The sequence below is a fragment of the Mobula birostris genome, chromosome 5 (assembly GCF_030028105.1).
Source record: "Mobula birostris isolate sMobBir1 chromosome 5, sMobBir1.hap1, whole genome shotgun sequence".
In the NCBI taxonomy this organism is placed as follows: Eukaryota; Metazoa; Chordata; class Chondrichthyes; order Myliobatiformes; family Myliobatidae; genus Mobula; species Mobula birostris.
Window position 1 is genome coordinate 190,554,992 of NC_092374.1, and position 13,053 is coordinate 190,568,044.

The following is a 13,053-nucleotide window of genomic DNA, read 5'->3' on the forward strand; positions in this document are numbered from 1 at the left end:
CTTTGAGTATTTTCGATCGTGTCTTGCTGGAGCTTTGCTTTTAATAACTTGACCGACAAAGGTGATGAAGACAAGGCGCGGTTTGATTAAGCTCCCCAGGTATGCTAATTGAGAAAGTTAGAATGCATAAAATTCAGGGACTGTGGCTGACTGGATAAATAATCGGCTAATGATAGAAAACAGGAGGAATAGGGAAAGCAGTTTCTCGACGTTGAGGCCCGGGGGTAATGGTGTACCTCAGGAGTCGGTACTGTGGTCATTGTTATATGTCATTAGTTGTAAAAATTTATAAGATTGTAAAGAATGTGGTTAGAGTGTCTGCAGATGGACTTAAAATAGCATTGTGATGAACAATTGAGATGAATATAAAATATGGCCGGAGTTTCTTATTTTGCCAAGTAAATGGACCGAAGAATGGAAAAGGGAGTTTAATTCGGATCAAAGTGAAATAATGCATGTTTGACAGAAAATTCCAAGAAGTATTTTCACAGTAAAGGGTGGTGCTCCGGGGAGTATTGCACACCTGGAGGGCACATATATGATTCCCTGAAAACAGAGTCACAGTTAGAAAAAGTTGTGAAGAAGGCTGTTCGAGCTTGTTGGCCTTCATAAGTCACGGCATTTAATATAAAAGCTAAGAGACAGGTTGTAGTTTTCAAGACGCGTGTGAGTCTGAGCATTTTATAAACTTTTATGTTATCTGTCTGATCTACTTGATCGACAGGTTATACTACACACTTATCACATTGCATAAAAATGTTGCCCTTCAATTCCCCATCAAACGTTTTCACTCATTCTTACATTCAATTCCCACTGGTTATCAGTTCCACTATAATGGGGAATAAAGGGTGGTATCGTAGGGCAGTAGTTAGCGAAAAGCCATTATAGTACCAGCGTCACGGGTTCAATTGACGCTGCTGCCTGTAAGCAGTCTATACCTTCTCCCGGTCAGCGTCTGAAATTCCCTGTGGTGTTCCGGTTTCCTCCCATTTGCCAAAGACATACGGGATAATATATTATTTGAGCTTGCTATCATACTGAATCTCTCAATTACAATTAAGACGGAGAACCTTCACGTTTTCTCTGCTCCTCGAGATTTTATGCAACTCGACAAGATTTTTTGCGTTTGTTTTATTCTTTACGGAAAAACGTGATGGTCTGACCAACTTCTCCAACCTCCCCAATCCAACTAAGCCCTTCTAGTCATGCAACATCTTTGTTGAGCAAATTTTGTTTCATTACCGATCTGCCAGGCCCGAAAATATATTCCAGGTTTTGAAGAGAATATAGAGTATATCCAGTGATGTGTCACTATGACTGCGTAAGATATAAAACTGATTTAGGGTTTCATATCAATAGGAAGCATTGGATTGAAGGGGACGACAAAACTGTGTTCTATCAACTTGATCTGTTGCCATCCAATATTCGTGTTAGATTGGTTGTAACCTCTATTGTAAGTTTTCTGAAAGTCTGGCATGGTGCCCTTATACTTGAGAATACAACAACCAATATGTAAAGCGTTAGGATTATGCCGTGTAACATATCCTCTTCAGATATATATTAATTATTTCTAATAGATGGTTAGCAGAATTTGACCGAGATTTCATATGTTAATTTCGCTTTAACAAAAATGTTGAACCAAAAATAATGGCAAGATATTGCTCTCTCTGAGACTTAATTAGAGCTAAACTGACGGAAACTCTGAAGGAGAACAATACTTTGCCATCAGAATGCCCTCACTGTAGACGATTTAATTCAATTCTATTTCTTTTTCTTGGAAGCACAAATTAAAAATCATTTTACATCACAAGGAAACAGAATGAAGAGACAAGCTGAAACCAGTGGTGAGGACTTTCATTTGTTTATACTTGCTGATAACTGTTGTCAGATAGTTTTGCGTCCTTCATGTTGGTACTTCTGCCATCCGTCAAGTGAACAGTTCTGCTGTAAAATCATTATAAGTATGCGGCACCAGTCAGATGGACATCCAGTGACAATAGCTCGGCAAAACAAAACTGATGGTACAGAGATGGAGACTAACCTGTAATAAATCCAATTAAGTCCAAGTGTTTCCTTATTAATGCAAAATACTAATAGCTAATTGATAAAAGACTAACAGATGGTCAATTAACATTTTGAATTCAATTCTCCCTCAAAAAATGAACATTGATATCCTTAAGTCTGCTATTTCTCACCATCATAAATGAGTAAATTCCACATTTTTATGCTGAGTAGAATGCTACTTGATGCATTTGGCATCTCTCTAAGTTCTACCTGTTGACATCCTACCAGTAACAAACGGTTTTCAGATGTGAAACGATGGAAATTTTAAAACATGGATAATTTCTCGAGCATTATAAGTCGGCTTCTTCGGAGAGCACTGGTGGTGATTTTGTGGAATTCGTCGCCACAGGCAGCTCTGGAGGCCAATTCATGTACGTTTAAGGCAATGGTTGACAGATCTTTGATTAGTCATGGCACGAAGGGATACGCAGAGAAGAGAGGAGACTGGGGTTGAGAGGAAAAATTGGATCAGCCATTATCTACTGTCGAAGCAGACTTGATTGGCCAAGTAACTTAAATCTACTGTTATATCTTAAGGTCTTATTGTGTTATAGTGCGCAAGTACGTCCGCTCCGCTTTTTTTTTTATGATCGGCGGTACACCACTACTATCCAAAGCACAAGCTAATACTTGGAGAAGTTAGTGGTCGGCTTGTTTTGTCATATAACACAGTGCGATATGATAATGTAAATTACATTTTTGAATAGTGGTTCGACCCAAGAGGAGTCTGCGTTCATTTCTGAATATAGCTCTTATAGCATTATGTTCTTCCCACATGTACCAGTACTTATTGTACAGTATATTATAAGCAGATATATCGTTTACAATCATCAAAATCAATAAAATAATCTACTTATTTTTATGATATTGGGGTAATGGCATAGTTGAATTGTTAGTAATAACAAAAGCAACAGATAAATAGGACATTTTGCCAATACAGTCCTCTCCACCATTTAATTGTGGCTGTCCCAGGAGCCCATTCAACCCCATACACCTGTCCTCTTACCAATTGCCTCGATATCGGACCAACCCAAGAATCCATTAACCTCCGCTTTTAATAGACCCACGACTTTTCCTCCACCATTGTGTATGGTAGAGCATTCCACTGATTCGCTACTCTTCGGCTAAATAAAAAATCATTCGAATTGATCGCCCCTCATTTTGAGGCTGTGCCCTCTAGTTCTGGATACCCCCGCCAGAGGACACATCATCTCCACATCCATCTTATTCGGTAGGCTTCAATAAGATCTCCAGGCATTCTTTCTAAATTTCAGTGTGTACAATCCCAAAGCTGCCAAATGCTCCTCATACGTTAACCACTTCATTCCCAGAATCATCCGCGTGAAGCTCCTCTGGCTCTCTCCAGTGACAATGTGTCCCTTCTGAGAAAACGGACCCCAAGCGGTTGCCAATACCCCAACTGCGGCCTGATTAGTGTCTAATAAAGCTTCAGCATTAACTCCTTGTTTATATATTATGTTCCACTTGAAATAAATGTCAACATTCCAATTACCTTCTTTACCACAGACTCACCCTGTGTACTAACATTTTGGGAGCCTTACACGAGGACTGCTAAGTCCCTTTGCACGTCGTATGTTTATTTTTTTTTCCCATTTGGATAATAGTATGCACTATTGTAAGCATCACCGTACATTGTTTCACACCGTTTCCATTTGTGACTTTATTCCAATTTGTCTAAGTCCTGCTTCAATCGAATTTTTCCTCAGCACTAGCTACTATCTTCCAGCTATTTTCGTGCTGTCCGGCAAGTTTGCCACAAAGCCATTAATCCCATGATCTAAGTCACTGGCAAACGATGTGAAAAGTAGCGTTCCGAACACTGACCACTGACAAACACCGTTGATCATTGACAGCCAACCAGAAAAGGTTCCAGTTATTGCTGTTCGCTGCCTCATGCCTGTCAACCATTCCTCTATCCATAGTAATACATTTCCAGTAACACAGTAGCATTTTACCCTGTTAAGCAGCCTCATGTCAGGCACCTTAACGGATGCTTTCTGAAAAACCAAGGAAATAACATCCACTGACTATCCTTTGTTCGCCCTACTTGTTATTTCCTCGAGGAGTTCTAACAGATTCGTCAGAGAAGATTTCCCTTGACAGAAAACATGCTACTTTGGCTTATTTTATTAATCTCCAAGTACCCCGAAAGTTCATCCTTAAAAATTGACTCGAACACTTCCGCACCACTGAGATTAGGCTAACTGGCCTATAGGTTTGTCTCGTTTGTCTACCTCCCTTCTTAAACCGTGGAGTGACATTTGCCACTTTCTAATCATCTCGGACCATTCCCGAATCAAGTGTTTCTTGAAAGGTTTCAACCAATGCTTCCGCTATCTCTTCAGCAACCTCTTTCAGGGCTTTGAAAGGTAGTCCATCCCGCCGATGTGACTTATAAACCTAAGATGTTTCAGTTTGCCTGGCACTTTTTCTTAGTTATTTTTGCTTTTTAATAACAATGGCACTGACTCCTATTCCCTGACAGTCACGGACCTCTGGGTAATGTCTTCCACACGAAAAGACTGAAACAAATTACTTATTAAGTTAATCTGTCATTTATTTGTCCCCCCATTACTATCTCACCAGCATCATTTTCCAGTGGTCCAATATCAGTTCTGTTCTCCCTTTTATTCTTGACATAACTTAAAAATCTTGCAGTATCCTGCTTTATATTATCAGCTAGTTTGGCTGCATATTTCATATGTTTCCTTCTTATAGGTATTTCTAGTTGCCTTCAGTTGGATGTTTAAGCATCCAATCATCCAACCCCACTCACTTTTGCTACCTTATCTGCCATTTCCTTGGCTTTTATGCAGTCTTTATGCAGTTCCTTGTCAGCCTCGTCCTGACGTTTGGAAACTTGCTCTTCTGTGAGACCGAAGAGACATCTATCCTGCGCCTTGTGAAATATTCCCAGAAAATTCAGCCACCTCTGTTCTCCCGTTTTCTCCGTTAGTATCTCCCTCACGTCCAACGCGCTCAAGTCCGTCTGGACAAGCTCCTCTGTCATACCTGTGTAATTCCCTTTATTCCATTGCTCTACTTATACATGTGACTTATGCTTTTTACTCTCAAATTGCAGTATGAATTCGATCATATTATAATCACTGTCTCATAAGGGTTCCTTTAAGTTAAGAAAAGAGGCAAGAAACAAACGCTGGAGGAACTCAACGGGTAAGGCAGCATTTCAAAAGTGAAATGGACAGTCGAGGTTTAGTGATTTGGTCCAGATTCCAGCATCGGCAGCTCACTAAAAAGCTTCAAACGCGGAAAAGTGAAGGCGGTGCTGCGTAACTAGTGGCATGGAAAGGTCATACCGCCAATGGACATTGACAGACTGGCCCTGTGTTCCAGCCTATCGCAAAAGTGTTTGCTGCTTCGATGGCGAAATAAATCCATATACGACATGTAACAAATTCAAGTTTATAAACAGAGTATCATTACTTGCTTACTTTAGTCAATACTAGGGTACAGGACGCCAACAGTAGCTCGCTAGAGTCCTCTGTGTCAGTTATCGCAGGTATAGGTCACTGTCGCCTTCCTCTCCCTGGGATGAGGTATTTGAAACTTCAGCGGGCGTTTCTGTAGCACTGGATTTTTAACAGGTGGGTTTGCTAGTCCTATGTCTAACCCGCCTTCCGCAGCCCGTTAAGGGATCATACATGGCGGAGTTTTATTTTATTTATCTATTCTTTTCCAAGTTGTTGAATCTGCCCTCTACTATTTTAAAGTTTTGTGCTGTGTGTGAGATGTGTTTATCTAGATCTCCAGTCTCCCACATAAACACATCTGCACTAGGTGCAACGATATGTAGATTCTGAGACAAAATATTACGGAATTGGAGCTGCATCTCGATGACGTTGGATTCATGTGGAAAAAAGACGAGGGGACAGATAAGAGCTACATGGAGGTAGTCAACTCCAGGTTGCAGGGTGATTGCCTGAAGAAAGAAGCAAAATGCACAGCGAGTGCAGCGTAAACCTATAATAAGTATACCAGTTTACATTCTGTTGAAAAGAACAAACCCCGGGGGTCGGGGAGCCTCAGTGACCGGGTCTCTGCTCTGTGACAGTGAGTCTGGTGCTGTTGGTCAGCAGAGCAGAGAGGCGAGGCGGACTGGAGTGGTGATCGGTGATTCCATAGGCAGAAGAACAGGGACAAGATTCTGCGGACGCGATAAAGACACTGGAATGGTATCTTCCAGATGCTAGGGGCAGAGATTTCTCGGTCGTTACCATGACATTCTCCAGGGCGAGGTTGAGCAGCCAGATGTCTTGCCCGACGCACATATTGACACCAATGTTATGGGTAGGAAAGGTGAGGAGGTTCTGAACAGAATCTTTTTGGAATCTAGCTAGAAATTTGAGAGAAGGATCTCCAACGTATTAATCTTCGGATTGTTGCCAGTGCCACGCGCCAGCGAGGGAAAGAATACTATTCTCTGGCCTGTGACTGTGTGCCTTCGGAACTGGTCCAGTGTGTAGGGATTCAGATTTATCGATCATTGGGAGCTCTTCTGTGGAAGGAAAGACGTATACAAAAGAGACGTGTTACACCTGAACCAGATATGGACCAACCATCTTGCGAGCAGGTTTACTAGAGTTCTTCGGGAGGGTTTGAACTAATTTGGCTGGGGGGTGGGAAGCGAAGTGATAATGCTGAGGATGAGTTGATTGATTAACTATCAGAGGTAGGGTGCTGTAAGACCCCTAGCGAAAACAGACTAATTATGGGGCAAAATTGTAGTCAACATAATGATTTAAATTCTAAAGGCGCACAAATTGAAAAGGGTGAATACAGAACAGCAGGTGTTATACTTGAATGCGTGCAGTATACAGAATAAGGTATATGAAGTTGTATGAGTTACACATTGGCATGAAGGATGTCGTTTACATCGCTGAATCATATTTGAAAGAAGATCATAGTTGTGAACTTTACGCCCAAGGATACACGTTGTATGGAAAGGAGGGGCAGTAAGCAGAGTAGGAGGCGTGGTTCTGTTGATAAAAAATTAAATCAAATCATTAGAAGGAGATAATACAGAGCCAAAGACGTTCAATTGTGATGGGTAAAGCAAAGGAAATGCAACGGTAAAAAGACACTGATGGAAGTTATGTACATCACCCCAAACAGTGGTAAGGATGTGGTCTACAAATTAAACCGGTTGACAGAAAATGTTTGCCAAAAACGCATGTTACAATAGTCATGGGGAATTTTCAATATGCAGTTAGAGTAGTAAGCAGATTGGCGCTGGATCCCAAGAGGACAAATTTCCAGAATGCCCACCGATATAGCATTTCAGGGCACATGGAGGTTGATTCCACTAGGGTATCCGTTCTTGTGGATTGGGTCTTGGGAAATGAAACGGAAATGCTTAGAGAGCTTAAGATAAAATAACCACTAGGGGAAAGTGATCATAATATGCTAGAATTTACCCTAAAATTAGGAACAATCTAATGTCAAGCGTACCAGCATTACGGTGGTGTAAACAGAATTTTAGAGGCATGAGAGAGAAGCTGGCTAAAATTGATTGGAAATAAACACTGGAAAGGATGAGAGCAACGCAGCAAAGGCTGGAATTTCTGGAAGCAATTCGGAAGACACAGGATATATACATGCCAGAGACGAAAAGGTATTCTTAATGCAAGTTGATATATCTGTGGTTAAGAAGAGAATTTAAAAATTAATATAAAATCCGAAGAAACCACACATAATAGAGGGAAGATTGGTGGAAATTTATAGGATTGATAAACATTAAAAAATCATCAGAAGACAACTAAAAAGGTCATTAATAATGAAAAGGTGGAAACCAAAAGTAAGTGCCAAAGAGGCAATAGTGAGCTCATGGCTATTACTAGGGATAAGGTACTTGGGGACCAAAAACGTCTGAAGATAGATCTCACCCGGACCATATGGTTTACAACCCAGGATAGTGCAAAAAGATGTGAAAAATTGAGAAATTGTGGAAACTTGTGAAAAAAAATGGGCACTAGAATGGTTCTGAAAGGTGCCAAATGTCACACCACTCTTCAAGGAGGGAGGTATGCAGAACAAAGGAAATTATAGGACAGTTAACAACAGGAATTCTGCAGATGCTGGAACTTCAAGCAACACACATAAAAGTTTCTGGTGAACGCAGCAGGCCAGGCAGCATCTCTAGGAAGAAATACAGTCGACGTTTCGGGCCGAGACCCTTCGTCAGGACTAACTGAAGGAAGAGTGAGTAATGGAGTAAGGGATCCCTTACTCCATTACTCACTCTTCCTTCAGTTAGTCCTGACGAAGGGTCTCGGCTCGAAACGTCGACTGTATTTCTTCCTAGAGATGCTGCCTGGCCTGCTGCGTTCACCAGCAACTTCTATGTGTGTTGCTTATAGGACAGTTAGTCAGACCTCAGTGGTTGGGAAGATGTTAGAGTGGATTGTGTCCTTAAAGGAAAATCTTGCCTGACAAATCAGGTGGAATTCTGATATTCTGAGACAGCACAAAACCAAAACCAGAAGAAAAGAGAGAGAGGGAGAGAGATAAGAGAAAAAAATGGGGGGGGACGGGGCAGAGAAGAAAGAGAGGCACGGTTCAGAGGCAGATACGAGACATATAGAGTGATAAAAACGGAAAGAATGAGAAATAAAAAAAAACTATGAGGAAATGTTAACTTGATAGGTTTCACCTGCAGATAGATATATTTGTAGGTCTGAATGGCCTGCTATAAAACTAGAGTCACACCGTGTTTCGTTAACTATATCATAGAGCAACACATAAATGCTGGAGGAACTCAGCAGGCTAGACAGCATCTATGGGGGAAAAAAAAGTGCAGTCGTCGTCTCGGGCCGAAACTCTTCGGCAGGACTGGAAAAAAAAAGTTGAAAAGTAGGTTTGAAGGGTGGGAGAAGGGGAGAGAGAAATATGGTGGTGGGATCCAGTTGGAAGTGTAGGAAGTTTCGGAGAATTTGTGTAGTCTGTTGGTGGTCATATACTATGTTCGCTGCTCCCAGTGTGACCTCTTGTATGTCAATGAGACCCGACGTAGTTAGGAGACCGCTTCGACGAGTATCTACGCTCCGTTCACTAGAGGAGGCGGGATCTCGCAGTGGCTACCCATTTCAATGCCACTTCCCATTCCCATTCTGTTATGTCCATCCATGGCATCCTCCACTGTCGGGATAGGGCCACACTTAGGATGCAGGAACAACACCTGAAATTCCGTTTGGGTAGCCTGCAGGCGGATGGTATGACCAGCGATTTCTCAAACTTCTCCAGCATTTTGTGTGTGTGTGTTGTTCGGAAACCTCCGCAAACAGTGCTTAGATGAGGGAATTCCTGTCACTGTTTCTGATTCCCAAAAGGTTTCAAGGTCCACCACCCATCCCAGTAGTGATCCCTTGATATCGCACGAGAAGACCTATTATCTTATGAGCAAGCACCCCCGATCCCCATGTGACTTTAGCATATGGTTGCTCGGGCAACCCGAGGGAGCTAGAAGCCATTTATTCTACTTTCCTTGGTAATTTCTTCCCTGTGACTGTTTTTGGCATTGTTGAAGGGAAGGAAGGTTCAGCTTTGTTGTTTGAGGTACCTGTGGAACTGTGGAGCCAATCGGATTGGTCTCTCCCCATGTGACCACCACCGCCACGGGGGGACACAAACCCAAAGAGATAGAATTTTTAGCCAACAAACTACAGGAACAAGCTAACCCGGCAGTGGTGGGCATACCACAGATTTTCCCTGACTGGACCCTCACCTTTTACCAATAACCCTTCAGTGTCCCGGGTTGTCTGCAACACCATCAGCCTTGCCACATGTCAACTGATGAACCTGTACAGGGTCTTTGACCTGTCTCCAAAACGGAGGTGGGTCTCACCTCGGTCGCTCCCGTAAAAATAGACGTTCGGGAAGAGGCTCAGATGCCATCTATTCCCCAATACCCGCTCAAGAAGGAGGCGGTTGATGGCATCACCCATCTCATAGAATCCTTCTGTAAACAGGGCATACTAATCCCGTGCCACTCCCCTTGCAATCCTCTTGCCGGTTCCAAAGCCTGGAAGGCCAGATTGGCGGTTAGTGGATGACTTCTGTAAAATTAATGAAATTGTGCAGCCTATACATCCGGTAGTCCCTAATCCCGCTAACATTTTAAGCAGCATTCCAGCGGACTCCCAATTTTTTACCATATTACATCTGCAGCGTGCGTTTTTGGCAATTCCCTTCCTTTTGAGTCGCAGTACCTGTTTTGCATTTACCTTTCAAGATCAGCAGTACACTTGGACTAGCTTACCCCAAGGGTTCGTGAACTCTCCCACCATTTTGCCGCAGATATTGCATAGGCAGTTTAGAGATTTACAATTTCCCGGGGGCTCTACGGTAATACAGTACGTAGACGACCTCCTATTGGCAAGCCCGTCAGAGACATCAAATGCACTTGACACCAACATACTTCTGACTGCCCTGCATTCCTGGGGATACGTGATCCCGCCCCAAAAAGTAACGAGAGCCCAAAGGCAAGTGAGATTTCGTGGAACCCTTTTGAGCAGTGGTCCCCAACCTCCGGGCTGCGGACCGATGCATTGCCGCGAAGAATGCAGTGGTGCAGCTGTAGCCGGAACGCACCCAACACATCTTTAAGAAAAAAAGCCGGAAAAAAAGCTAATTAGTTAGGTGCCGCCCGGCACGTAAATGGCGGCCCAGAGCAGAGGCGACGCAATCGGCAAACGCTTCTGATCAGCGCCGACATTTATGTGCCGGGCAGCACCTAATTAATTAGCTTGTTTATTTCGGCTTGTTTTCTAAAAGATGTGCTGCATGTGCCCCGGCTTCCGCTGCACCACTGCATTCTTCACGGTAATGTATCGCTCGCGGCCCGGAGGTTAGAGACCACCGCTTTTGAGTGCAACCGAAAGGCAGCTCACTCCTGAAAGGGTGACTCAAATCCTTGCAACCTTCCCTGCCCACTACGTCGAAAACCATACGTGCTTTCCTTGGCCTGGTAAACTTTTGTAGACAGTGGATTCCAAATGTTGCTCTGTATACAAGATATTTGAGCCCTCTGGCTCCCAGTACGCTTAAAGGGCCTCTAGAACTAACTGAGCAACAGAATGAAGCCTTTGAGGAATTGAAAAAATCTCTCTCGTGGGCCCCTGCTCTCGGCCGCCCACACTCTAACCGCCCGTTCCAGCTTTTTCTGAATGTTTTACATGGCTGTCATGCTCACTCAGACTCACGTGAACAGGTGCAGGTCTGTTGCCTATTATTTCAGTAAATTAGACCCCGTAGGGTAGAGATTACTCTCCTGCTCGCAGATGCTCCCAGCCATTTACTCCCTTGTTACGGCTGCTTCCAACATCACTCTCCAAAAGCCAGTTACAGTGTATTCGTCCCCTACCATTGTAGCCCTGCTGACCTCCCACCAGATCCAACATCTTACCCAGGCCAGACTAAGTCGCTATGTAATAGCATTACTTAATAACCCACTCCTTACCGTTGCATACTGTAATGCCATCAACTCAGCTACATTTTTAGAGACGGCCCCCGTTGAGTTGACTGAACCTCCTCATGACTGTCTGCTATGGAACCATTTTCTTACTTCACCACGCCCTGACTTCTCAGATGCAGCTGTTCCAGGGACACAACTTGCCCTATACGGAGTTGGCTGTTCCACCGTTTCTGAGACCGGGCAGCACCTCTGCAGCTACGCCGTTGTCGAATATGACCACACACTCGAAAGTGGAGCACTCCAGCCCCCAGTCTCTGCCCAAGCAGCAGAGCATTTTGCTCTCACTCCCGCCTGTATTTTAGCCAAGGACAAAAGGGCCAATCTTAATACAAACTCTCACTACGCATTTGGGGTGGCCCATGATTTTAGACAACTCTGGGCGCAGCGGGAGTTTCTCACCTCCTTCGGGGCCCCCATCCTGAATGCCACGTATGTAAAGAATCTACTCCAGGCTATACTATTCCCCGAAAAATTAGCCATTATTAACTCTTCGGCTCATCTAAAAGATGTATCTGCAATGACTAAAGGAAACAGCAGGGCCGACTTGGCAGCCAAGCAGGCTGCGCAGGAGGCCACTATAATAGTTTCCACTGCAGAACGATTGGCCTTCACTATGACCAAATCACCACGACCGTCGGCCACACCAGACAGGGCTACAGTTCAAAAATTCCAGGGGGACGTTCCTGATTCAGAAAAACAACTCTGGAAGACACACGGATGTCCGCATTCGGTGTCCACAGGCCTCTGGCATACACCAGTTGGCCAAGTTTGTATTCTTGATGCTTTGTTACCAATGCCTATTGATTTCCTGCATACGGACACCCACCTTGGCAAGGAGGGAATGAGTAATATTTTGCTCCGCACATGGTGCCACCCAAGGCTGGAGAAGGCTGCCACAGCAAGAATACAAGCCTGTTTGATTTGTCAAAAGACAAACACGGGAAAAGGAGTTAATGTGCCCCAGGAAAAAAACCCTTGCTAAATGGTCCTTTTGAATGTATTCAGCTTGATTTTATCGAAATACCGCTTGTACACTGTTATAAGTATTGTTTAGTGATTGTAGATCTGTTTAGTAGATGGATTGAAGCTTTTCCGACCACCAATAATAAAGCTTCCACGCTGGTAAGGTTGTTACTTACAGAGACTATACCAAGATTCGGACTACCCAGACAGATAAGTTCGGACAATGGCCCTCATTTTGTGGGAAGATAAATAAAGAGCTATGCGATGTGCTGCACATTGAACAGCAGTTACATTGTGCCTGCCACCCGAAAGCTACAGGAATAGTTAAACGGGCTAACAACACCCTAAAAAATAAGCTGGCTAATTTACTGTCCGAAACCGGAATGAGCTGGCTGAAGGTCCTTCCCTTAGCTTTATACCATATGAGAATTACCCCACATTCCTTTACAGGCGTATCTGCCGCTGAAAGTGTTTAATGGACGTCCTGGAAGGACCCTATAGGACGCTAACACGCA